Source organism: Musa acuminata, chromosome BXJ1-8, assembly GCF_036884655.1.
Source record: "Musa acuminata AAA Group cultivar baxijiao chromosome BXJ1-8, Cavendish_Baxijiao_AAA, whole genome shotgun sequence".
Lineage (NCBI taxonomy): Eukaryota > Viridiplantae > Streptophyta > Magnoliopsida > Zingiberales > Musaceae > Musa > Musa acuminata.
The window spans coordinates 39,476,268-39,499,485 of record NC_088334.1 but is presented as its reverse complement, the minus strand read 5'-3'; the positions used below and the strand labels follow the sequence as shown (position 1 = coordinate 39,499,485).

General features: G+C 52.7%; 17 non-coding genes and 19 pseudogenes across 17 annotated transcripts; all 36 read right to left on the bottom strand.

The window, feature by feature from the left end:
* Positions 1-50: 50 nt before the first annotated feature.
* On the bottom strand, positions 51-161 carry LOC135591529 (5S ribosomal RNA; annotated as a pseudogene).
* Positions 162-705: 544 nt separating this feature from the next.
* LOC135590092 (5S ribosomal RNA) lies at positions 706-824 on the bottom strand. Its single transcript, XR_010477499.1, has one exon. It is a non-coding gene; the product is annotated as a 5S ribosomal RNA (ribosomal RNA).
* A 544-nt stretch (positions 825-1,368) lies between these two features.
* On the bottom strand, positions 1,369-1,487 carry LOC135590358 (5S ribosomal RNA). Its single transcript, XR_010477766.1, has one exon. It is a non-coding gene; the product is annotated as a 5S ribosomal RNA (ribosomal RNA).
* A 424-nt stretch (positions 1,488-1,911) lies between these two features.
* Positions 1,912-2,030, bottom strand: LOC135589544 (5S ribosomal RNA). Its single transcript, XR_010476952.1, has one exon. It is a non-coding gene; the product is annotated as a 5S ribosomal RNA (ribosomal RNA).
* Positions 2,031-2,574: 544 nt separating this feature from the next.
* Positions 2,575-2,685, bottom strand: LOC135591181 (5S ribosomal RNA; annotated as a pseudogene).
* Positions 2,686-3,229: 544 nt separating this feature from the next.
* Positions 3,230-3,340, bottom strand: LOC135591528 (5S ribosomal RNA; annotated as a pseudogene).
* A 544-nt stretch (positions 3,341-3,884) lies between these two features.
* LOC135590091 (5S ribosomal RNA) lies at positions 3,885-4,003 on the bottom strand. Its single transcript, XR_010477497.1, has one exon. It is a non-coding gene; the product is annotated as a 5S ribosomal RNA (ribosomal RNA).
* Positions 4,004-4,547: 544 nt separating this feature from the next.
* Positions 4,548-4,666, bottom strand: LOC135589894 (5S ribosomal RNA). The gene has a single exon (XR_010477301.1). It is a non-coding gene; the product is annotated as a 5S ribosomal RNA (ribosomal RNA).
* Positions 4,667-5,090: 424 nt separating this feature from the next.
* Positions 5,091-5,209, bottom strand: LOC135589543 (5S ribosomal RNA). Its single transcript, XR_010476951.1, has one exon. It is a non-coding gene; the product is annotated as a 5S ribosomal RNA (ribosomal RNA).
* A 544-nt stretch (positions 5,210-5,753) lies between these two features.
* LOC135591180 (5S ribosomal RNA) lies at positions 5,754-5,864 on the bottom strand (annotated as a pseudogene).
* A 544-nt stretch (positions 5,865-6,408) lies between these two features.
* On the bottom strand, positions 6,409-6,519 carry LOC135591527 (5S ribosomal RNA; annotated as a pseudogene).
* A 544-nt stretch (positions 6,520-7,063) lies between these two features.
* LOC135590090 (5S ribosomal RNA) lies at positions 7,064-7,182 on the bottom strand. Its single transcript, XR_010477496.1, has one exon. It is a non-coding gene; the product is annotated as a 5S ribosomal RNA (ribosomal RNA).
* A 544-nt stretch (positions 7,183-7,726) lies between these two features.
* Positions 7,727-7,845, bottom strand: LOC135590357 (5S ribosomal RNA). The gene has a single exon (XR_010477765.1). It is a non-coding gene; the product is annotated as a 5S ribosomal RNA (ribosomal RNA).
* A 424-nt stretch (positions 7,846-8,269) lies between these two features.
* LOC135589542 (5S ribosomal RNA) lies at positions 8,270-8,388 on the bottom strand. Its single transcript, XR_010476950.1, has one exon. It is a non-coding gene; the product is annotated as a 5S ribosomal RNA (ribosomal RNA).
* A 544-nt stretch (positions 8,389-8,932) lies between these two features.
* Positions 8,933-9,043, bottom strand: LOC135591179 (5S ribosomal RNA; annotated as a pseudogene).
* A 544-nt stretch (positions 9,044-9,587) lies between these two features.
* On the bottom strand, positions 9,588-9,698 carry LOC135591526 (5S ribosomal RNA; annotated as a pseudogene).
* A 544-nt stretch (positions 9,699-10,242) lies between these two features.
* Positions 10,243-10,361, bottom strand: LOC135590089 (5S ribosomal RNA). Its single transcript, XR_010477495.1, has one exon. It is a non-coding gene; the product is annotated as a 5S ribosomal RNA (ribosomal RNA).
* Positions 10,362-10,905: 544 nt separating this feature from the next.
* LOC135591176 (5S ribosomal RNA) lies at positions 10,906-11,016 on the bottom strand (annotated as a pseudogene).
* A 544-nt stretch (positions 11,017-11,560) lies between these two features.
* Positions 11,561-11,679, bottom strand: LOC135590778 (5S ribosomal RNA). Its single transcript, XR_010478185.1, has one exon. It is a non-coding gene; the product is annotated as a 5S ribosomal RNA (ribosomal RNA).
* A 544-nt stretch (positions 11,680-12,223) lies between these two features.
* Positions 12,224-12,334, bottom strand: LOC135591175 (5S ribosomal RNA; annotated as a pseudogene).
* Positions 12,335-12,878: 544 nt separating this feature from the next.
* Positions 12,879-12,997, bottom strand: LOC135589893 (5S ribosomal RNA). The gene has a single exon (XR_010477299.1). It is a non-coding gene; the product is annotated as a 5S ribosomal RNA (ribosomal RNA).
* A 435-nt stretch (positions 12,998-13,432) lies between these two features.
* LOC135589330 (5S ribosomal RNA) lies at positions 13,433-13,551 on the bottom strand. Its single transcript, XR_010476738.1, has one exon. It is a non-coding gene; the product is annotated as a 5S ribosomal RNA (ribosomal RNA).
* A 544-nt stretch (positions 13,552-14,095) lies between these two features.
* On the bottom strand, positions 14,096-14,206 carry LOC135591174 (5S ribosomal RNA; annotated as a pseudogene).
* A 544-nt stretch (positions 14,207-14,750) lies between these two features.
* Positions 14,751-14,860, bottom strand: LOC135591734 (5S ribosomal RNA; annotated as a pseudogene).
* Positions 14,861-15,404: 544 nt separating this feature from the next.
* LOC135589558 (5S ribosomal RNA) lies at positions 15,405-15,523 on the bottom strand. The gene has a single exon (XR_010476965.1). It is a non-coding gene; the product is annotated as a 5S ribosomal RNA (ribosomal RNA).
* Positions 15,524-16,067: 544 nt separating this feature from the next.
* Positions 16,068-16,178, bottom strand: LOC135591173 (5S ribosomal RNA; annotated as a pseudogene).
* Positions 16,179-16,722: 544 nt separating this feature from the next.
* Positions 16,723-16,833, bottom strand: LOC135591520 (5S ribosomal RNA; annotated as a pseudogene).
* A 544-nt stretch (positions 16,834-17,377) lies between these two features.
* LOC135591172 (5S ribosomal RNA) lies at positions 17,378-17,488 on the bottom strand (annotated as a pseudogene).
* A 544-nt stretch (positions 17,489-18,032) lies between these two features.
* On the bottom strand, positions 18,033-18,151 carry LOC135590352 (5S ribosomal RNA). Its single transcript, XR_010477759.1, has one exon. It is a non-coding gene; the product is annotated as a 5S ribosomal RNA (ribosomal RNA).
* A 544-nt stretch (positions 18,152-18,695) lies between these two features.
* LOC135591448 (5S ribosomal RNA) lies at positions 18,696-18,806 on the bottom strand (annotated as a pseudogene).
* A 544-nt stretch (positions 18,807-19,350) lies between these two features.
* Positions 19,351-19,461, bottom strand: LOC135591171 (5S ribosomal RNA; annotated as a pseudogene).
* Positions 19,462-20,005: 544 nt separating this feature from the next.
* Positions 20,006-20,124, bottom strand: LOC135590197 (5S ribosomal RNA). Its single transcript, XR_010477603.1, has one exon. It is a non-coding gene; the product is annotated as a 5S ribosomal RNA (ribosomal RNA).
* A 544-nt stretch (positions 20,125-20,668) lies between these two features.
* Positions 20,669-20,779, bottom strand: LOC135591170 (5S ribosomal RNA; annotated as a pseudogene).
* Positions 20,780-21,323: 544 nt separating this feature from the next.
* On the bottom strand, positions 21,324-21,442 carry LOC135589743 (5S ribosomal RNA). The gene has a single exon (XR_010477150.1). It is a non-coding gene; the product is annotated as a 5S ribosomal RNA (ribosomal RNA).
* Positions 21,443-21,986: 544 nt separating this feature from the next.
* On the bottom strand, positions 21,987-22,097 carry LOC135591169 (5S ribosomal RNA; annotated as a pseudogene).
* Positions 22,098-22,641: 544 nt separating this feature from the next.
* On the bottom strand, positions 22,642-22,752 carry LOC135591168 (5S ribosomal RNA; annotated as a pseudogene).
* Between the last annotated feature and the right edge of the window lie 466 nt (positions 22,753-23,218).

The following is a 23,218-nucleotide window of genomic DNA, read 5'->3' as shown; positions in this document are numbered from 1 at the left end:
GCTTAAAAGAGAGTTTTAAGTAAGTCTTTTGGCCGCTCGGGGCCCAAAAAGGAGTGCAACACGAGGACTTCCCAGGGGGTCACCCATCCTAGTACTACTCTCGCCCAAGCACGCTTAACTTCGGAGTTCTGATGGGATCCGGTGCTGGTATGATCGCACTGGTTTTTTGTGCGTCGTCCCTCGCCTTTGTGCACGTCGCGGACGGCGCATCGACGACCGGAGCCCCGAAACCTCTCAAACGATCTCGGAATCGCCATTGTCGGATCCCTCCGATGCCCACGAGGCCGACCGCGTACCGGACACGGCAAGCGCGCGCCGAAACCATCGGGACTTTCTCGAACGAACTCGGAATCGCTATTGCGGCCCCATTCCGGAAAGCTCTCTCCGAGCCCCACGAGACTGACTGCGTAGCGGTCACGGCAAATTCCGAGGCCCAAAACCATCGCCTCGGAGGTCGACGGGAGAGGTTTTGGCCGCTCGGGGCGCAAAAAGTAGTGCAACACGAGGACTTCCCAGGGGGTCACCCATTCTAGAACCATGTCTGGTCATTGTATGTTTTATGAAGAAATTTTTAGATGATGATTTCATTATTCTCCTGCTATATATATGTTAATGACATATTTATTGTTGGCCAGAATGCTAGAAAAATTGAAAAGCTTAAAAGAGAGTTTTAAGTAAGTCTTTTGGCCGCTCGGGGCCCAAAAAGGAGTGCAACACGAGGACTTCCCAGGGGGTCACTCATCCTAGTACTACTCTCGCCCAAGCAGGCTTAACTTCGGAGTTCTGATGGGATCCGGTGCTTTAGTGCTAGTATGATCGCACTCGTTTTGTGTGCGTCGTCCCTCGCCTTTGTGCACGTCGCGGACGGCGCATCGACGACCGGAGCCCCGAAACCTCTCGAACGATCTCGGAATCGCCATTGTCGGATCCCTCCGATGCCCACGAGGCCGACCGCGTACCGGACACGGCAAGCGCGCGCCGAAACCATCGGGACTTTCTCGAACGAACTCGGAATCGCTATTGCGGCCCCATTCCGGAAAGCTCTCTCCGAGCCCCACGAGACTGACTGCGTAGCGGTCACGGCAAATTCCGAGGCCCCAAACCATCGCCTCGGAGGTCGACAGGAGAGGTTTTGGCCGCTCGGGGCGCAAAAAGGAGTGCAACACGAGGACTTCCCAGGGGGTCATCCATCCTAGAACCATGTCTTATCATTGTATGTTTTATGAAGAAATTTTTAGATGATGATTTCATTATTCTCCTGCTATATATATGTTAATGACATATTTATTGTTGGCCAGAATGCTAGAAAAATTGAAAAGCTTAAAAGAGAGTTTTAAGTAAGTCTTTTGGCCGCTCGGGGCCCAAAAAGGAGTGCAACACGAGGACTTCCCAGGGGGTCACCCATCCTAGTACTACTCTCGAACAAGCACGCTTAACTTTGGAGTTCTGATGGAATCCGGTGCTTTAGTGCAGATATGATCGCACTCGTTTTGTGTGCGTCGTCCCTCGCCTTTGTGCACGTCGCGGACGGCGCATCGACGTCGAACGAACTCGGAATCGCTATTGCGGCCCCATTCCGGAAAGCTCTCTCCGAGCCCCACGAGACTGACTGCATAGCGGTCACGGCAAATTCCGAGGCCCAAAACCATCGCCTCGGAGGTCGACGGGAGAGGTTTTGGCCGCTCGGGGCGCAAAAAGTAGTGCAACACGAGGACTTCCCAGGGGGTCACCCATCCTAGAACCATGTCTGGTCATTGTATGTTTTATGAAGAAATTTTTAGATGATGATTTCATTATTCTCCTGCTATATATATGTTAATGACATATTTATTGTTGGCCAGAATGCTAGAAAAATTGAAAAGCTTAAAAGAGAGTTTTAAGTAAGTCTTTTGGCCGCTCGGGGCGCAAAAAGGAGTGCAACACTAGGACTTCCCAGGGGGTCACCCATCCTAGTACTACTCTCGCCCAAGCAGGCTTAACTTCGGAGTTCTGATGGGATCCGGTGCTTTAGTGCTGGTATGATCGCACTCGTTTTGTGTGCGTCGTCCCTCGCCTTTGTGCACGTCGCGGACGGCGCATCGACGACCGGAGCCCCGAAACCTCTCGAACGATCTCGGAATCGCCATTGTCGGATCCCTCCGATGCCCACGAGGCCGACCGCGTACCGGACACGGCAAGCGCGCGCCGAAACCATCGGGACTTTCTCGAACGAACTCGGAATCGCTATTGCGGCCCCATTCCGGAAAGCTCTCTCCGAGCCCCACGAGACTGACTGCGTAGCGGTCACGGCAAATTCCGAGGCCCCAAACCATCGCCTCGGATGTCGACAGGAGAGGTTTTGGCCGCTCGGGGCGCAAAAAGGAGTGCAACACGAGGACTTCCCAAGGGGTCACCCATCCTAGAACCATGTCTGGTCATTGTATGTTTTATGAAGAAATTTTTAGATGATGATTTCATTATTCTCCTGCTATATATATGTTAATGACATATTTATTGTTGGCCAGAATGCTAGAAAAATTGAAAAGCTTAAAAGAGAGTTTTAAGTAAGTCTTTTGGCCGCTCGGGGCCCAAAAAGGAGTGCAACACGAGGACTTCCCAGGGGGTCACCCATCCTAGTACTACTCTCGCCCAAGCACGCTTAACTTCGGAGTTCTGATGGGATCCGGTGCTGGTATGATCGCACTCGTTTTTTGTGCGTCGTCCCTCGCCTTTGTGCACGTCGCGGACGGCGCATCGACGACCGGAGCCCCGAAACCTCTCAAACGATCTCGGAATCGCCATTGTCGGATCCCTCCGATGCCCACGAGGCCGACCGCGTACCGGACACGGCAAGCGCGCGCCGAAACCATCGGGACTTTCTCGAACGAACTCGGAATCGCTATTGCGGCCCCATTCCGGAAAGCTCTCTCCGAGCCCCACGAGACTGACTGCGTAGCGGTCACGGCAAATTCCGAGGCCCCAAACCATCGCCTCGGAGGTCGACAGGAGAGGTTTTGGCCGCTCGGGGCGCAAAAAGGAGTGCAACACGAGGACTTCCCAAGGGGTCACCCATCCTAGAACCATGTCTGGTCATTGTATGTTTTATGAAGAAATTTTTAGATGATGATTTCATTATTCTCCTGCTATATATATGTTAATGACATATTTATTGTTGGCCAGAATGCTAGAAAAATTGAAAAGCTTAAAAGAGAGTTTTAAGTAAGTCTTTTGGCCGCTCGGGGCCCAAAAAGGAGTGCAACACGAGGACTTCCCAGGGGGTCACCCATCCTAGTACTACTCTCGCCCAAGCACGCTTAACTTCGGAGTTCTGATGGGATCCGGTGCTGGTATGATCGCACTGGTTTTTTGTGCGTCGTCCCTCGCCTTTGTGCACGTCGCGGACGGCGCATCGACGACCGGAGCCCCGAAACCTCTCAAACGATCTCGGAATCGCCATTGTCGGATCCCTCCGATGCCCACGAGGCCGACCGCGTACCGGACACGGCAAGCGCGCGCCGAAACCATCGGGACTTTCTCGAACGAACTCGGAATCGCTATTGCGGCCCCATTCCGGAAAGCTCTCTCCGAGCCCCACGAGACTGACTGCGTAGCGGTCACGGCAAATTCCGAGGCCCAAAACCATCGCCTCGGAGGTCGACGGGAGAGGTTTTGGCCGCTCGGGGCGCAAAAAGTAGTGCAACACGAGGACTTCCCAGGGGGTCACCCATTCTAGAACCATGTCTGGTCATTGTATGTTTTATGAAGAAATTTTTAGATGATGATTTCATTATTCTCCTGCTATATATATGTTAATGACATATTTATTGTTGGCCAGAATGCTAGAAAAATTGAAAAGCTTAAAAGAGAGTTTTAAGTAAGTCTTTTGGCCGCTCGGGGCCCAAAAAGGAGTGCAACACGAGGACTTCCCAGGGGGTCACTCATCCTAGTACTACTCTCGCCCAAGCAGGCTTAACTTCGGAGTTCTGATGGGATCCGGTGCTTTAGTGCTAGTATGATCGCACTCGTTTTGTGTGCGTCGTCCCTCGCCTTTGTGCACGTCGCGGACGGCGCATCGACGACCGGAGCCCCGAAACCTCTCGAACGATCTCGGAATCGCCATTGTCGGATCCCTCCGATGCCCACGAGGCCGACCGCGTACCGGACACGGCAAGCGCGCGCCGAAACCATCGGGACTTTCTCGAACGAACTCGGAATCGCTATTGCGGCCCCATTCCGGAAAGCTCTCTCCGAGCCCCACGAGACTGACTGCGTAGCGGTCACGGCAAATTCCGAGGCCCCAAACCATCGCCTCGGAGGTCGACAGGAGAGGTTTTGGCCGCTCGGGGCGCAAAAAGGAGTGCAACACGAGGACTTCCCAGGGGGTCATCCATCCTAGAACCATGTCTTATCATTGTATGTTTTATGAAGAAATTTTTAGATGATGATTTCATTATTCTCCTGCTATATATATGTTAATGACATATTTATTGTTGGCCAGAATGCTAGAAAAATTGAAAAGCTTAAAAGAGAGTTTTAAGTAAGTCTTTTGGCCGCTCGGGGCCCAAAAAGGAGTGCAACACGAGGACTTCCCAGGGGGTCACCCATCCTAGTACTACTCTCGCACAAGCACGCTTAACTTTGGAGTTCTGATGGAATCCGGTGCTTTAGTGCAGATATGATCGCACTCGTTTTGTGTGCGTCGTCCCTCGCCTTTGTGCACGTCGCGGACGGCGCATCGACGTCGAACGAACTCGGAATCGCTATTGCGGCCCCATTTCGGAAAGCTCTCTCCGAGCCCCACGAGACTGACTGCATAGCGGTCACGGCAAATTCCGAGGCCCAAAACCATCGCCTCGGAGGTCGACGGGAGAGGTTTTGGCCGCTCGGGGCGCAAAAAGTAGTGCAACACGAGGACTTCCCAGGGGGTCACCCATCCTAGAACAATGTCTGGTCATTGTATGTTTTATGAAGAAATTTTTAGATGATGATTTCATTATTCTCCTGCTATATATATGTTAATGACATATTTATTGTTGGCCAGAATGCTAGAAAAATTGAAAAGCTTAAAAGAGAGTTTTAAGTAAGTCTTTTGGCCGCTCGGGGCGCAAAAAGGAGTGCAACACTAGGACTTCCCAGGGGGTCACCCATCCTAGTACTACTCTCGCCCAAGCAGGCTTAACTTCGGAGTTCTGATGGGATCCGGTGCTTTAGTGCTGGTATGATCGCACTCGTTTTGTGTGCGTCGTCCCTCGCCTTTGTGCACGTCGCGGACGGCGCATCGACGACCGGAGCCCCGAAACCTCTCGAACGATCTCGGAATCGCCATTGTCGGATCCCTCCGATGCCCACGAGGCCGACCGCGTACCGGACACGGCAAGCGCGCGCCGAAACCATCGGGACTTTCTCGAACGAACTCGGAATCGCTATTGCGGCCCCATTCCGGAAAGCTCTCTCCGAGCCCCACGAGACTGACTGCGTAGCGGTCACGGCAAATTCCGAGGCCCCAAACCATCGCCTCGGAGGTCGACAGGAGAGGTTTTGGCCGCTCGGGGCGCAAAAAGGAGTGCAACACGAGGACTTCCCAAGGGGTCACCCATCCTAGAACCATGTCTGGTCATTGTATGTTTTATGAAGAAATTTTTAGATGATGATTTCATTATTCTCCTGCTATATATATGTTAATGACATATTTATTGTTGGCCAGAATGCTAGAAAAATTGAAAAGCTTAAAAGAGAGTTTTAAGTAAGTCTTTTGGCCGCTCGGGGCCCAAAAAGGAGTGCAACACGAGGACTTCCCAGGGGGTCACCCATCCTAGTACTACTCTCGCCCAAGCACGCTTAACTTCGGAGTTCTGATGGGATCCGGTGCTGGTATGATCGCACTCGTTTTTTGTGCGTCGTCCCTCGCCTTTGTGCACGTCGCGGACGGCGCATCGACGACCGGAGCCCCGAAACCTCTCAAACGATCTCGGAATCGCCATTGTCGGATCCCTCCGATGCCCACGAGGCCGACCGCGTACCGGACACGGCAAGCGCGCGCCGAAACCATCGGGACTTTCTCGAACGAACTCGGAATCGCTATTGCGGCCCCATTCCGGAAAGCTCTCTCCGAGCCCCACGAGACTGACTGCGTAGCGGTCACGGCAAATTCCGAGGCCCCAAACCATCGCCTCGGAGGTCGACAGGAGAGGTTTTGGCCGCTCGGGGCGCAAAAAGGAGTGCAACACGAGGACTTCCCAAGGGGTCACCCATCCTAGAACCATGTCTGGTCATTGTATGTTTTATGAAGAAATTTTTAGATGATGATTTCATTATTCTCCTGCTATATATATGTTAATGACATATTTATTGTTGGCCAGAATGCTAGAAAAATTGAAAAGCTTAAAAGAGAGTTTTAAGTAAGTCTTTTGGCCGCTCGGGGCCCAAAAAGGAGTGCAACACGAGGACTTCCCAGGGGGTCACCCATCCTAGTACTACTCTCGCCCAAGCACGCTTAACTTCGGAGTTCTGATGGGATCCGGTGCTGGTATGATCGCACTGGTTTTTTGTGCGTCGTCCCTCGCCTTTGTGCACGTCGCGGACGGCGCATCGATGACCGGAGCCCCGAAACCTCTCAAACGATCTCGGAATCGCCATTGTCGGATCCCTCCGATGCCCACGAGGCCGACCGCGTACCGGACACGGCAAGCGCGCGCCGAAACCATCGGGACTTTCTCGAACGAACTCGGAATCGCTATTGCGGCCCCATTCCGGAAAGCTCTCTCCGAGCCCCACGAGACTGACTGCGTAGCGGTCACGGCAAATTCCGAGGCCCAAAACCATCGCCTCGGAGGTCGACGGGAGAGGTTTTGGCCGCTCGGGGTGCAAAAAGTAGTGCAACACGAGGACTTCCCAGGGGGTCACCCATTCTAGAACCATGTCTGGTCATTGTATGTTTTATGAAGAAATTTTTAGATGATGATTTCATTATTCTCCTGCTATATATATGTTAATGACATATTTATTGTTGGCCAGAATGCTAGAAAAATTGAAAAGCTTAAAAGAGAGTTTTAAGTAAGTCTTTTGGCCGCTCGGGGCCCAAAAAGGAGTGCAACACGAGGACTTCCCAGGGGGTCACTCATCCTAGTACTACTCTCGCCCAAGCAGGCTTAACTTCGGAGTTCTGATGGGATCCGGTGCTTTAGTGCTAGTATGATCGCACTCGTTTTGTGTGCGTCGTCCCTCGCCTTTGTGCACGTCGCGGACGGCGCATCGACGACCGGAGCCCCGAAACCTCTCGAACGATCTCGGAATCGCCATTGTCGGATCCCTCCGATGCCCACGAGGCCGACCGCGTACCGGACACGGCAAGCGCGCGCCGAAACCATCGGGACTTTCTCGAACGAACTCGGAATCGCTATTGCGGCCCCATTCCGGAAAGCTCTCTCCGAGCCCCACGAGACTGACTGCGTAGCGGTCACGGCAAATTCCGAGGCCCCAAACCATCGCCTCGGAGGTCGACAGGAGAGGTTTTGGCCGCTCGGGGCGCAAAAAGGAGTGCAACACGAGGACTTCCCAGGGGGTCATCCATCCTAGAACCATGTCTTATCATTGTATGTTTTATGAAGAAATTTTTAGATGATGATTTCATTATTCTCCTGCTATATATATGTTAATGACATATTTATTGTTGGCCAGAATGCTAGAAAAATTGAAAAGCTTAAAAGAGAGTTTTAAGTAAGTCTTTTGGCCGCTCGGGGCCCAAAAAGGAGTGCAACACGAGGACTTCCCAGGGGGTCACCCATCCTAGTACTACTCTCGAACAAGCACGCTTAACTTTGGAGTTCTGATGGAATCCGGTGCTTTAGTGCAGATATGATCGCACTCGTTTTGTGTGCGTCGTCCCTCGCCTTTGTGCACGTCGCGGACGGCGCATCGACGTCGAACGAACTCGGAATCGCTATTGCGGCCCCATTCCGGAAAGCTCTCTCCGAGCCCCACGAGACTGACTGCATAGCGGTCACGGCAAATTCCGAGGCCCAAAACCATCGCCTCGGAGGTCGACGGGAGAGGTTTTGGCCGCTCGGGGCGCAAAAAGTAGTGCAACACGAGGACTTCCCAGGGGGTCACCCATCCTAGAACCATGTCTGGTCATTGTATGTTTTATGAAGAAATTTTTAGATGATGATTTCATTATTCTCCTGCTATATATATGTTAATGACATATTTATTGTTGGCCAGAATGCTAGAAAAATTGAAAAGCTTAAAAGAGAGTTTTAAGTAAGTCTTTTGGCCGCTCGGGGCGCAAAAAGGAGTGCAACACTAGGACTTCCCAGGGGGTCACCCATCCTAGTACTACTCTCGCCCAAGCAGGCTTAACTTCGGAGTTCTGATGGGATCCGGTGCTTTAGTGCTGGTATGATCGCACTCGTTTTGTGTGCGTCGTCCCTCGCCTTTGTGCACGTCGCGGACGGCGCATCGACGACCGGAGCCCCGAAACCTCTCGAACGATCTCGGAATCGCCATTGTCGGATCCCTCCGATGCCCACGAGGCCGACCGCGTACCGGACACGGCAAGCGCGCGCCGAAACCATCGGGACTTTCTCGAACGAACTCGGAATCGCTATTGCGGCCCCATTCCGGAAAGCTCTCTCCGAGCCCCACGAGACTGACTGCGTAGCGGTCACGGCAAATTCCGAGGCCCCAAACCATCGCCTCGGAGGTCGACAGGAGAGGTTTTGGCCGCTCGGGGCGCAAAAAGGAGTGCAACACGAGGACTTCCCAAGGGGTCACCCATCCTAGAACCATGTCTGGTCATTGTATGTTTTATGAAGAAATTTTTAGATGATGATTTCATTATTCTCCTGCTATATATATGTTAATGACATATTTATTGTTGGCCAGAATGCTAGAAAAATTGAAAAGCTTAAAAGAGAGTTTTAAGTAAGTCTTTTGGCCGCTCGGGGCCCAAAAAGGAGTGCAACACGAGGACTTCCCAGGGGGTCACCCATCCTAGTACTACTCTCGCCCAAGCACGCTTAACTTCGGAGTTCTGATGGGATCCGGTGCTGGTATGATCGCACTCGTTTTTTGTGCGTCGTCCCTCGCCTTTGTGCACGTCGCGGACGGCGCATCGACGACCGGAGCCCCGAAACCTCTCAAACGATCTCGGAATCGCCATTGTCGGATCCCTCCGATGCCCACGAGGCCGACCGCGTACCGGACACGGCAAGCGCGCGCCGAAACCATCGGGACTTTCTCGAACGAACTCGGAATCGCTATTGCGGCCCCATTCCGGAAAGCTCTCTCCGAGCCCCACGAGACTGACTGCGTAGCGGTCACGGCAAATTCCGAGGCCCCAAACCATCGCCTCGGAGGTCGACAGGAGAGGTTTTGGCCGCTCGGGGCGCAAAAAGGAGTGCAACACGAGGACTTCCCAAGGGGTCACCCATCCTAGAACCATGTCTGGTCATTGTATGTTTTATGAAGAAATTTTTAGATGATGATTTCATTATTCTCCTGCTATATATATGTTAATGACATATTTATTGTTGGCCAGAATGCTAGAAAAATTGAAAAGCTTAAAAGAGAGTTTTAAGTAAGTCTTTTGGCCGCTCGGGGCCCAAAAAGGAGTGCAACACGAGGACTTCCCAGGGGGTCACCCATCCTAGTACTACTCTCGCCCAAGCACGCTTAACTTCGGAGTTCTGATGGGATCCGGTGCTGGTATGATCGCACTGGTTTTTTGTGCGTCGTCCCTCGCCTTTGTGCACGTCGCGGACGGCGCATCGACGACCGGAGCCCCGAAACCTCTCAAACGATCTCGGAATCGCCATTGTCGGATCCCTCCGATGCCCACGAGGCCGACCGCGTACCGGACACGGCAAGCGCGCGCCGAAACCATCGGGACTTTCTCGAACGAACTCGGAATCGCTATTGCGGCCCCATTCCGGAAAGCTCTCTCCGAGCCCCACGAGACTGACTGCGTAGCGGTCACGGCAAATTCCGAGGCCCAAAACCATCGCCTCGGAGGTCGACGGGAGAGGTTTTGGCCGCTCGGGGCGCAAAAAGTAGTGCAACACGAGGACTTCCCAGGGGGTCACCCATTCTAGAACCATGTCTGGTCATTGTATGTTTTATGAAGAAATTTTTAGATGATGATTTCATTATTCTCCTGGTATATATATGTTAATGACATATTTATTGTTTGCCAGAATGCTAGAAAAATTGAAAAGCTTAAAAGAGAGTTTTAAGTAAGTCTTTTGGCCGCTCGGGGCCCAAAAAGGAGTGCAACACGAGGACTTCCCAGGGGGTCACTCATCCTAGTACTACTCTCGCCCAAGCAGGCTTAACTTCGGAGTTCTGATGGGATCCGGTGCTTTAGTGCTAGTATGATCGCACTCGTTTTGTGTGCGTCGTCCCTCGCCTTTGTGCACGTCGCGGACGGCGCATCGACGACCGGAGCCCCGAAACCTCTCGAACGATCTCGGAATCGCCATTGTCGGATCCCTCCGATGCACACGAGGCCGACCGCGTACCGGACACGGCAAGCGCGCGCCGAAACCATCGGGACTTTCTCGAACGAACTCGGAATCGCTATTGCGGCCCCATTCCGGAAAGCTCTCTCCGAGCCCCACGAGACTGACTGCGTAGCGGTCACGGCAAATTCCGAGGCCCCAAACCATCGCCTCGGAGGTCGACAGGAGAGGTTTTGGCCGCTCGGGGCGCAAAAAGGAGTGCAACACGAGGACTTCCCAGGGGGTCATCCATCCTAGAACCATGTCTTATCATTGTATGTTTTATGAAGAAATTTTTAGATGATGATTTCATTATTCTCCTGCTATATATATGTTAATGACATATTTATTGTTGGCCAGAATGCTAGAAAAATTGAAAAGCTTAAAAGAGAGTTTTAAGTAAGTCTTTTGGCCGCTCGGGGCCCAAAAAGGAGTGCAACACGAGGACTTCCCAGGGGGTCACCCATCCTAGTACTACTCTCGCCCAAGCACGCTTAACTTCGGAGTTCTGATGGGATCCGGTGCTGGTATGATCGCACTCGTTTTTTGTGCGTCGTCCCTCGCCTTTGTGCACGTCGCGGACGGCGCATCGACGACCGGAGCCCCGAAACCTCTCAAACGATCTCGGAATCGCCATTGTCGGATCCCTCCGATGCCCACGAGGCCGACCGCGTACCGGACACGGCAAGCGCGCGCCGAAACCATCGGGACTTTCTCGAACGAACTCGGAATCGCTATTGCGGCCCCATTCCGGAAAGCTCTCTCCGAGCCCCACGAGACTGACTGCGTAGCGGTCACGGCAAATTCCGAGGCCCAAAACCATCGCCTCGGAGGTCGACGGGAGAGGTTTTGGCCGCTCGGGGCGCAAAAAGTAGTGCAACACGAGGACTTCCCAGGGGGTCACCCATTCTAGAACCATGTCTGGTCATTGTATGTTTTATGAAGAAATTTTTAGATGATGATTTCATTATTCTCCTGGTATATATATGTTAATGACATATTTATTGTTGGCCAGAATGCTAGAAAAATTGAAAAGCTTAAAAGAGAGTTTTAAGTAAGTCTTTTGGCCGCTCGGGGCCCAAAAAGGAGTGCAACACGAGGACTTCCCAGGGGGTCACTCATCCTAGTACTACTCTCGCCCAAGCAGGCTTAACTTCGGAGTTATGATGGGATCCGGTGCTTTAGTGCTAGTATGATCGCACTCGTTTTGTGTGCGTCGTCCCTCGCCTTTGTGCACGTCGCGGACGGCGCATCGACGACCGGAGCCCCGAAACCTCTCGAACGATCTCGGAATCGCCATTGTCGGATCCCTCCGATGCCCACGAGGCCGACCGCGTACCGGACACGGCAAGCGCGCGCCGAAACCATCGGGACTTTCTCGAACGAACTCGGAATCGCTATTGCGGCCCCATTCCGGAAAGCTCTCTCCGAGCCCCACGAGACTGACTGCGTAGCGGTCACGGCAAATTCCGAGGCCCCAAACCATCGCCTCGGAGGTCGACAGGAGAGGTTTTGGCCGCTCGGGGCGCAAAAAGGAGTGCAACACGAGGACTTCCCAGGGGGTCATCCATCCTAGAACCATGTCTTATCATTGTATGTTTTATGAAGAAATTTTTAGATGATGATTTCATTATTCTCCTGCTATATATATGTTAATGACATATTTATTGTTGGCCAGAATGCTAGAAAAATTGAAAAGCTTAAAAGAGAGTTTTAAGTAAGTCTTTTGGCCGCTCGGGGCCCAAAAAGGAGTGCAACACGAGGACTTCCCAGGGGGTCACCCATCCTAGTACTACTCTCGCCCAAGCACGCTTAACTTCGGAGTTCTGATGGGATCCGGTGCTGGTATGATCGCACTCGTTTTTTGTGCGTCGTCCCTCGCCTTTGTGCACGTCGCGGACGGCGCATCGACGACCGGAGCCCCGAAACCTCTCAAACGATCTCGGAATCGCCATTGTCGGATCCCTCCGATGCCCACGAGGCCGACCGCGTACCGGACACGGCAAGCGCGCGCCGAAACCATCGGGACTTTCTCGAACGAACTCGGAATCGCTATTGCGGCCCCATTCCGGAAAGCTCTCTCCGAGCCCCACGAGACTGACTGCGTAGCGGTCACGGCAAATTCCGAGGCCCAAAACCATCGCCTCGGAGGTCGACGGGAGAGGTTTTGGCCGCTCGGGGCGCAAAAAGTAGTGCAACACGAGGACTTCCCAGGGGGTCACCCATTCTAGAACCATGTCTGGTCATTGTATGTTTTATGAAGAAATTTTTAGATGATGATTTCATTATTCTCCTGGTATATATATGTTAATGACATATTTATTGTTGGCCAGAATGCTAGAAAAATTGAAAAGCTTAAAAGAGAGTTTTAAGTAAGTCTTTTGGCCGCTCGGGGCCCAAAAAGGAGTGCAACACGAGGACTTCCCAGGGGGTCACCCATCCTAGTACTACTCTCGCACAAGCACGCTTAACTTTGGAGTTCTGATGGAATCCGGTGCTTTAGTGCAGATATGATCGCACTCGTTTTGTGTGCGTCGTCCCTCGCCTTTGTGCACGTCGCGGACGGCGCATCGACGACGGGACTTTCTCGAACGAACTCGGAATCGCTATTGCGGCCCCATTCCGGAAAGCTCTCTCCGAGCCCCACGAGACTGACTGCGTAGCGGTCACGGCAAATTCCGAGGCCCAAAACCATCGCCTCGGAGGTCGACGGGAGAGGTTTTGGCCGCTCGGGGCGCAAAAAGTAGTGCAACACGAGGACTTCCCAGGGGGTCACCCATCCTAGAACCATGTCTGGTCATTGTATGTTTTATGAAGAAATTTTTAGATGATTATTTCATTATTCTCCTGCTATATATATGTTAATGACATATTTATTGTTGGCCAGAATGCTAGAAAAATTGAAAAGCTTAAAAGAGAGTTTTAAGTAAGTCTTTTGGCCGCTCGGGGCCCAAAAAGGAGTGCAACACGAGGACTTCCCAGGGGGTCACCCATCCTAGTACTACTCTCGCCCAAGCAGGCTTAACTTCGGAGTTCTGATGGGATCCGGTGCTTTAGTGCTAGTATGATCGCACTCGTTTTGTGTGCGTCGTCCCTCGCCTTTGTGCACGTCGCGGACGGCGCATCGACGACCGGAGCCCCGAAACCTCTCGAACGATCTCGGAATCGCCATTGTCGGATCCCTCCGATGCCCACGAGGCCGACCGCGTACCGGACACGGCAAGCGCGCGCCGAAACCATCGGGACTTTCTCGAACGAACTCGGAATCGCTATTGCGGCCCCATTCCGGAAAGCTCTCTCCGAGCCCCACGAGACTGACTGCGTAGCGGTCACGGCAAATTCCGAGGCCCCAAACCATCGCCTCGGAGGTCGACAGGAGAGGTTTTGGCCGCTCGGGGCGTAAAAAGGAGTGCAACACGAGGACTTCCCAGGGGGTCACCCATCCTAGAACCATGTCTGATCATTGTATGTTTTATGAAGAAATTTTTAGATGATGATTTCATTATTCTCCTGCTATATATATGTTAATGACATATTTATTGTTGGCCAGAATGCTAGAAAAATTGAAAAGCTTAAAAGAGAGTTTTAAGTAAGTCTTTTGGCCGCTCGGGGCCCAAAAAGGAGTGCAACACGAGGACTTCCCAGGGGGTCACCCATCCTAGTACTACTCTCGCCCAAGCACGCTTAACTTCGGAGTTCTGATGGGATCCGGTGCTGGTATGATCGCACTCGTTTTTTGTGCGTCGTCCCTCGCCTTTGTGCACGTCGCGGACGGCGCATCGACGACCGGAGCCCCGAAACCTCTAAAACGATCTCGGAATCGCCATTGTCGGATCCCTCCGATGCTCACGAGGCCGACCGCGTACCGGACACGGCAAGCGCGCGCCGAAACCATCGGGACTTTCTCGAACGAACTCGGAATCGCTATTGCGGCCCCATTCCGGAAAGCTCTCTCCGAGCCCCACGAGACTGACTGCGTAGCGGTCACAGCAAATTCCGAGGCCCAAAACCATCGCCTCGGAGGTCGACGGGAGAGGTTTTGGCCGCTCGGGGCGCAAAAAGGAGTGCAACACGAGGACTTCCCAGGGGGTCACCCATCCTAGAACCATGTCTGGTCATTGTATGTTTTATGAAGAAATTTTTAGATGATAATTTCATTATTCTCCTGCTATATATATGTTAATGACATATTTATTGTTGGCCAGAATGCTAGAAAAATTGAAAAGCTTAAAAGAGAGTTTTAAGTAAGTCTTTTGGCCGCTCGGGGCCCAAAAAGGAGTGCAACACGAGGACTTCCCAGGGGGTCACCCATCCTAGTACTACTCTCGCCCAAGCACGCTTAACTTCGGAGTTTGATGGGATCCGGTGCTGGTATGATCGCACTCGTTTTTTGTGCGTCATCCCTCGCCTTTGTGCACGTCGCGGACGGCGCATCGACGACCGGAGCCCCGAAACCTCTTGAACGATCTCGTAATCGCCATTGTCGGATCCCTCCGATGCCCACGAGGCCGACCGCGTACCGGACACGGCAAGCGCGCGCCGAAACCATCGGGACTTTCTCGAACGAACTCGGAATCGCTATTGCGGCCCCATTCCGGAAAGCTCTCTCCGAGCCCCACGAGACTGACTGCGTAGCGGTCACGGCAAATTCCGAGGCCCAAAACCATCGCCTCGGAGGTCGACGGGAGAGGTTTTGGCCGCTCGGGGCGCAAAAAGTAGTGCAACACGAGGACTTCCCAGGGGGTCACCCATCCTAGAACCATGTCTGGTCATTGTATGTTTTATGAAGAAATTTTTAGATGATGATTTCATTATTCTCCTGCTATATATATGTTAATGACATATTTATTGTTAGCCATAATGCTGGAAAAATTGAAAAGCTTAAAAGAGAGTTTTAAGTAAGTCTTTTGGCCGCTCGTGGCACAAAAAGGAGTGCAACACGAGGACTTCCCAGGGGGTCACCCATCCTAGTACTACTCTCGCCCAAGCAGGCTTAACTTCGGAGTTCTGATGGGATCCGGTGCTTTAGTGCTGGTATGATCGCACTGGTTTTGTGTGCGTCGTCCCTCGCCTTTGTGCACGTCGCGGACGGCGCATCGACGACCGGAGCCCCGAAACCTCTCGAACGATCTCGGAATCGCCATTGTCGGATCCCTCCGATGCCCACGAGGCCGACCGCGTACCGGACACGGCAAGCGCGCGCCGAAACCATCGGGACTTTCTCGAACGAACTCGGAATCGCTATTGCGGCCCCATTCCGGAAAGCTCTCTCCGAGCCCCACGAGACTGACTGCGTAGCGGTCACAGCAAATTCCGAGGCCCAAAACCATCGCCTCGGAGGTCGACGGGAGAGGTTTTGGCCGCTCGGGGCGCAAAAAGGAGTGCAACACGAGGACTTCCCAGGGGGTCACCCATCCTAGAACCATGTCTGGTCATTGTATGTTTTATGAAGAAATTTTTAGATGATAATTTCATTATTCTCCTGCTATATATATGTTAATGACATATTTATTGTTGGCCAGAATGCTAGAAAAATTGAAAAGCTTAAAAGAGAGTTTTAAGTAAGTCTTTTGGCCGCTCGGGGCTCAAAAAGGAGTGCAACACGAGGACTTCCCAGGGGGTCACCCATCCTAGTACTACTCTCGCCCAAGCACGCTTAACTTCGGAGTTCTGATGGGATCCGGTGCTGGTATGATCGCACTCGTTTTTTGTGCGTCGTCCCTCGCCTTTGTGCACGTCGCGGACGGCGCATCGACGACCGGAGCCCCGAAACCTCTCGAACGATCTCGGAATCGCCATTGTCGGATCCCTCCGATGCCCACGAGGCCGACCGCGTACCGGACACGGCAAGCGCGCGCCGAAACCATCGGGACTTTCTCGAACGAACTCGGAATCGCTATTGCGGCCCCATTCCGGAAAGCTCTCTCCGAGCCCCACGAGACTGACAGCGTAGCGGTCACGGCAAATTCCGAGGCCCAAAACCATCGCCTCGGAGGTCGACAGGAGAGGTTTTGGCCGCTCGGGGCGCAAAAAGGAGTGCAACACGAGGACTTCCCAGGGGGTCACCCATCCTAGAACCATGTCTGGTCATTGTATGTTTTATGAAGAAATTTTTAGATGATGATTTCATTATTCTCCTGCTATATATATGTTAATGACATATTTATTGTTGGCCAGAATGCTAGAAAAATTGAAAAGCTTAAAAGAGAGTTTTAAGTAAGTCTTTTGGCCGCTCGGGGCCCAAAAAGGAGTGCAACACTAGGACTTCCCAGGGGGTCACCCATCCTAGTACTACTCTCGCCCAAGCACGCTTAACTTCGGAGTTCTGATGGGATCCGGTGCTGGTATGATCGCACTCGTTTTGTGTGCGTCGTCCCTCGCCTTTGTGCACGTCGCGGACGGCGCATCGACGACCGGAGCCCCGAAACCTCTCGAACGATCTCGGAATCGCCATTGTCGGATCCCTCCGATGCCCACGAGGCCGACCGCGTACCGGACACGGCTAGCGCGCGCCGAAACCATCGGGACTTTCTCGAACGAACTCGGAATCGCTATTGCGGCCCCATTCCGGAAAGCTCTCTCCGAGCCCCACGAGACTGACTGCGTAGCGGTCACGGCAAATTCCGAGGCCCCAAACCATCGCCTCGGAGGTCGACAGGAGAGGTTTTGGCCGCTCGGGGCGCAAAAAGGAGTGCAACACGAGGACTTCCTAGGGGGTCACCCATCCTAGAACCATGTCTGGTCATTGTATGTTTTATGAAGAAATTTTTAGATGATAATTTCATTATTCTCCTGCTATATATATGTTAATGACATATTTATTGTTGGCCAGAATGCTAGAAAAATTGAAAAGCTTAAAAGAGAGTTTTAAGTAAGTCTTTTGGCCGCTCGTGGCCCAAAAAGGAGTGCAACACGAGGACTTCCCAGGGGGTCACCCATCCTAGTACTACTCTCGCCCAAGCACGCTTAACTTCGGAGTTCTGATGGGATCCGGTGCTGGTATGATCGCACTCGTTTTTTGTGCGTCGTCCCTCGCCTTTGTGCACGTCGCGGACGGCGCATCGACGACCGGAGCCCCGAAACCTCTCGAACGATCTCGGAATCGCCATTGTCGGATCCCTCCGATGCCCACGAGGCCGACCGCGTACCGGACACGGCAAGCGCGCGCCGAAACCATCGGGACTTTCTCGAACGAACTCGGAATCGCTATTGCGGCCCCATTCCGGAAAGCTCTCTCCGAGCCCCACGAGACTGACTGCGTAGCTGTCACGGCAAATTCCGAGGCCCAAAACCATCGCCTCGGAGGTCGACGGGAGAGGTTTTGGCCGCTCGGGGCGCAAAAAGTAGTGCAACACGAGGACTTCCCAGGGGGTCACCCATCCTAGAACCATGTCTGGTCATTGTATGTTTTATGAAGAAATTTTTAGATGATGATTTCATTATTCTCCTGCTATATATATGTTAATGACATATTTATTGTTGGCCATAATGCTGGAAAAATTGAAAAGCTTAAAAGAGAGTTTTAAGTAAGTCTTTTGGCCGCTCGTGGCGCAAAAAGGAGTGCAACACAAGGACTTCCCAAGGGGTCACCCATCCTAGTACTACTCTCGCCCAAGCAGGCTTAACTTCGGAGTTCTGATTGGATCCGGTGCTTTAGTGCTGGTATGATCGCAATCGTTTTGTGTGCGTCGTCCCTCGCCTTTGTGCACGTCGCGGACGGCGCATCGACGACCGGAGCCCCGAAACCTCTCGAACGATCTCGGAATCGCCATTGTCGGATCCCTCCGATGCCCACGAGGCCGACCGCGTACCGGACACGGCAAGCGCGCGCCGAAACCATCGGGACTTTCTCGAACGAACTCGGAATCGCTATTGCGGCCCCATTCCGGAAAGCTCTCTCCGAGCCCCACGAGACTGACAGCGTAGCGGTCACGGCAAATTCCGAGGCCCAAAACCATCGCCTCGGAGGTCGACAGGAGAGGTTTTGGCCGCTCGGGGCGCAAAAAGGAGTGCAACACGAGGACTTCCCAGGGGGTCACCCATCCTAGAACCATGTCTGGTCATTGTATGTTTTATGAAGAAATTTTTAGATGATGATTTCATTATTCTCCTGCTATATATATGTTAATGACATATTTTTTGTTGGCCAGAATGCTAGAAAAATTGAAAAGCTTAAAAGAGAGTTTTAAGTAAGTCTTTTGGCCGCTCGGGGCCCAAAAAGGATTGCAACACGAGGACTTCCCAGGGGGTCACCCATCCTAGTACTACTCTCGCCCAAGCACGCTTAACTTCGGAGTTCTGATGGGATCCGGTGCTGGTATGATCGCACTCGTTTTGTGTGCGTCGTCCCTCGCCTTTGTGCACGTCGCGGACGGCGCATCGACGACCGGAGCCCCGAAACCTCTCGAACGATCTCGGAATCGCCATTGTCGGATCCCTCCGATGCACACGAGGCCGACCGCGAACCGGACACGGCTAGCGCGCGCCGAAACCATCGGGACTTTCTCGAACGAACTCGGAATCGCTATTGCGGCCCCATTCCGGAAAGCTCTCTCCGAGCCCCACGAGACTGACTGCGTAGCGGTCACGGCAAATTCCGAGGCCCCAAACCATCGCCTCGGAGGTCGACAGGAGAGGTTTTGGCCGCTCGGGGCGCAAAAAGGAGTGCAACACGAGGACTTCCTAGGGGGTCACCCATCCTAGAACCATGTCTGGTCATTGTATGTTTTATGAAGAAATTTTTAGATGATAATTTCATTATTCTCCTGCTATATATATGTTAATGACATATTTATTGTTGGCCAGAATGCTAGAAAAATTGAAAAGCTTAAAAGAGAGTTTTAAGTAAGTCTTTTGGCCGCTCGGGGCCCAAAAAGGAGTGCAACACGAGGACTTCCCAGGGGGTCACCCATCCTAGTACTACTCTCGCCCAAGCACGCTTAACTTCGGAGTTCTGATGGGATCCGGTGCTGGTATGATCGCACTCGTTTTTTGTGCGTCGTCCCTCGCATTTGTGCACGTCGCGGACGGCGCATCGACGACCGGAGCCCCGAAACCTCTCGAACGATCTCGGAATCGCCATTGTCGGATCCCTCCGATGCCCACGAGGCCGACCGCGTACCGGACACGGCAAGCGCGCGCCGAAACCATCGGGACTTTCTCGAACGAACTCGGAATCGCTATTGCGGCCCCATTCCGGAAAGCTCTCTCCGAGCCCCACGAGACTGACTGCGTAGCGGTCACGGCAAATTCCGAGGCCCAAAACCATCGCCTCGGAGGTCGACGGGAGAGGTTTTGGCCGCTCGGGGCGCAAAAAGTAGTGCAACACGAGGACTTCCCAGGGGGTCACCCATCCTAGAACCATGTCTGGTCATTGTATGTTTTATGAAGAAATTTTTAGATGATGATTTCATTATTCTCCTGCTATATATATGTTAATGACATATTTATTGTTGGCCATAATGCTGGAAAAATTGAAAAGCTTAAAAGAGAGTTTTAAGTAAGTCTTTTGGCCGCTCGTGGCGCAAAAAGGAGTGCAACACGAGGACTTCCCAGGGGGTCACCCATCCTAGTACTACTCTCGCCCAAGCAAGCTTAACTTCGGAGTTCTGATGGGATCCGGTGCTTTAGTGCTGGTATGATCGCACTCGTTTTGTATGCGTCGTCCCTCGCCTTTGTGCACGTCGCGGACGGCGCATCGATGACCAGAGCCCCGAAACCTCTCGAACGATCTCGGAATCGCCATTGTCGGATCCCTCCGATGCCCACGAGGCCGACCGCGTACCGGACACGGCAAGCGCGCGCCGAAACCATCGGGACTTTCTCGAACGAACTCGGAATCGCTATTGCGGCCCCATTCCGGAAAGCTCTCTCCGAGCCCCACGTGACTGACTGCGTAGCGGTCACGGCAAATTCCGAGGCCCAAAACCATCGCCTCGGAGGTCGACAGGAGAGGTTTTGGCCGCTCGGGGCGCAAAAAGGAGTGCAACACGAGGACTTCCCAGGGGGTCACCCATCCTAGAACCATGTCTGGTCATTGTATGTTTTATGAAGAAATTTTTAGATGATGATTTCATTATTCTCCTGCTATATATATGTTAATGACATATTTATTGTTGGCCAGAATGCTAGAAAAATTGAAAAGCTTAAAAGAGAGTTTTAAGTAAGTCTTTTGGCCGCTCGGGGCCCAAAAAGGAGTGCAACACGAGGACTTCCCAGGGGGTCACCCATCCTAGTACTACTCTCGCCCAAGCACGCTTAACTTCGGAGTTCTGATGGGATCCGGTGCTGGTATGATCGCACTCGTTTTTTGTGCGTCGTCCCTCGCCTTTGTGCACGTCGCGGACGGCGCATCGACGACCGGAGCCCCGAAACCTCTCGAACGATCTCGGAATCGCCATTGTCGGATCCCTCCGATGCCCACGAGGCCGACCGCGTACCGAACACGGCAAGCGCGCGCCGAAACCATCGGGACTTTCTCGAACGAACTCGGAATCGCTATTGCGGCCCCATTCCGGAAAGCTCTCTCCGAGCCCCACGAGACTGACTGCGTAGCTGTCACGGCAAATTCCGAGGCCCAAAACCATCGCCTCGGAGGTCGACGGGAGAGGTTTTGGCCGCTCGGGGCGCAAAAAGTAGTGCAACACGAGGACTTCCCAGGGGGTCACCCATCCTAGAACCATGTCTGGTCATTGTATGTTTTATGAAGAAATTTTTAGATGATGATTTCATTATTCTCCTGCTATATATATGTTAATGACATATTTATTGTTGGCCATAATGCTGGAAAAATTGAAAAGCTTAAAAGAGAGTTTTAAGTAAGTCTTTTGGCCGCTCGTGGCGCAAAAAAGAGTGCAACACGAGGACTTCCCAGGGGGTCACCCATCCTAGTACTACTCTCGCCCAAGCAGGCTTAACTTCGGAGTTCTGATTGGATCCGGTGCTTTAGTGCTGGTATGATCGCACTCGTTTTGTGTGCGTTGTCCCTCGCCTTTGTGCACGTCGCGGACGGCGCATCGACGACCGGAGCCCCGAAACCTCTCGAACGATCTCGGAATCGCCATTGTCGGATCCCTCCGATGCCCACGAGGCCGACCGCGTACCGGACACGGCAAGCGCGCGCCGAAACCATCGGGACTTTCTCGAACGAACTCGGAATCGCTATTGCGGCCCCATTCCGGAAAGCTCTCTCCGAGCCCCACGAGACTGACTGCGTAGCGGTCACGGCAAATTCCGAGGCCCAAAACCATCGCCTCGGAGGTCGACAGGAGAGGTTTTGGCCGCTCGGGGCGCAAAAAGGAGTGCAACACGAGGACTTCCCAGGGGGTCACCCATCCTAGAACCATGTCTGGTCATTGTATGTTTTATGAAGAAATTTTTAGATGATGATTTCATTATTCTCCTGCTATATATATGTTAATGACATATTTATTGTTGGCCAGAATGCTAGAAAAATTGAAAAGCTTAAAAGAGAGTTTTAAGTAAGTCTTTTGGCCGCTCGGGGCCCAAAAAGGAGTGCAACACGAGGACTTCCCAGGGGGTCACCCATCCTAGTACTACTCTCGCCCAAGCACGCTTAACTTCGGAGTTCTGATGGGATCCGGTGCTGGTATGATCGCACTCGCTTTGTGTGCGTCGTCCCTCGCCTTTGTGCACGTCGCGGACGGCGCATCGACTACCGGAGCCCCGAAACCTCTCGAACGATCTCGGAATCGCCATTGTCGGATCCCTCCGATGCCCACGAGGCCGACCGCGTACCGGACACGGCAAGCGCGCGCCGAAACCATCGGGACTTTCTCGAACGAACTCGGAATCGCTATTGCGGCCCCATTACGGAAAGCTCTCTCCGAGCCCCACGAGACTGACTGCGTAGCGGTCACGGCAAATTCCGAGGCCCCAAACCATCGCCTCGGAGGTCGACAGGAGAGGTTTTGGCCGCTCGGGGCGCAAAAAGGAGTGCAACACGAGGACTTCCCAGGGGGTCACCCATCCTAGAACCATGTCTGGTCATTGTATGTTTTATGAAGAAATTTTTAGATGATAATTTCATTATTCTCCTGCTATATATATGTTAATGACATATTTATTGTTGGCCAGAATGCTAGAAAAATTGAAAAGCTTAAAAGAGAGTTTTAAGTAAGTCTTTTGGCCGCTCGGGGCCCAAAAAGGAGTGCAACACGAGGACTTCCCAGGGGGTCACCCATCCTAGTACTACTCTCGCCCAAGCACGCTTAACTTCGGAGTTCTGATGGGATCCGGTGCTGGTATGATCGCACTCGTTTTTTGTGCGTCGTCCCTCGCCTTTATGCACGTCGCGGACGGCGCATCGACGACCGGAGCCCCGAAACCTCTCGAACGATCTCGGAATCGCCATTGTCGGATCCCTCCGATGCCCACGAGGCCGACCGCGTACCGGACACGGCAAGCGCGCGCAGAAACCATCGGGACTTTCTCGAACGAACTCGGAATCGCTATTGCGGCCCCATTCCGGAAAGCTCTCTCCGAGCCCCACGAGACTGACTGCGTAGCGGTCACGGCAAATTCCGAGGCCCAAAACCATCGCCTCGGAGGTCGACGGGAGAGGTTTTGGCCGCTCGGGGCGCAAAAAGTAGTGCAACACGAGGACTTCCCAGGGGGTCACCCATCCTAGAACCATGTCTGGTCATTGTATGTTTTATGAAGAAATTTTTAGATGATGATTTCATTATTCTCCTGCTATATATATGTTAATGCCATATTTATTG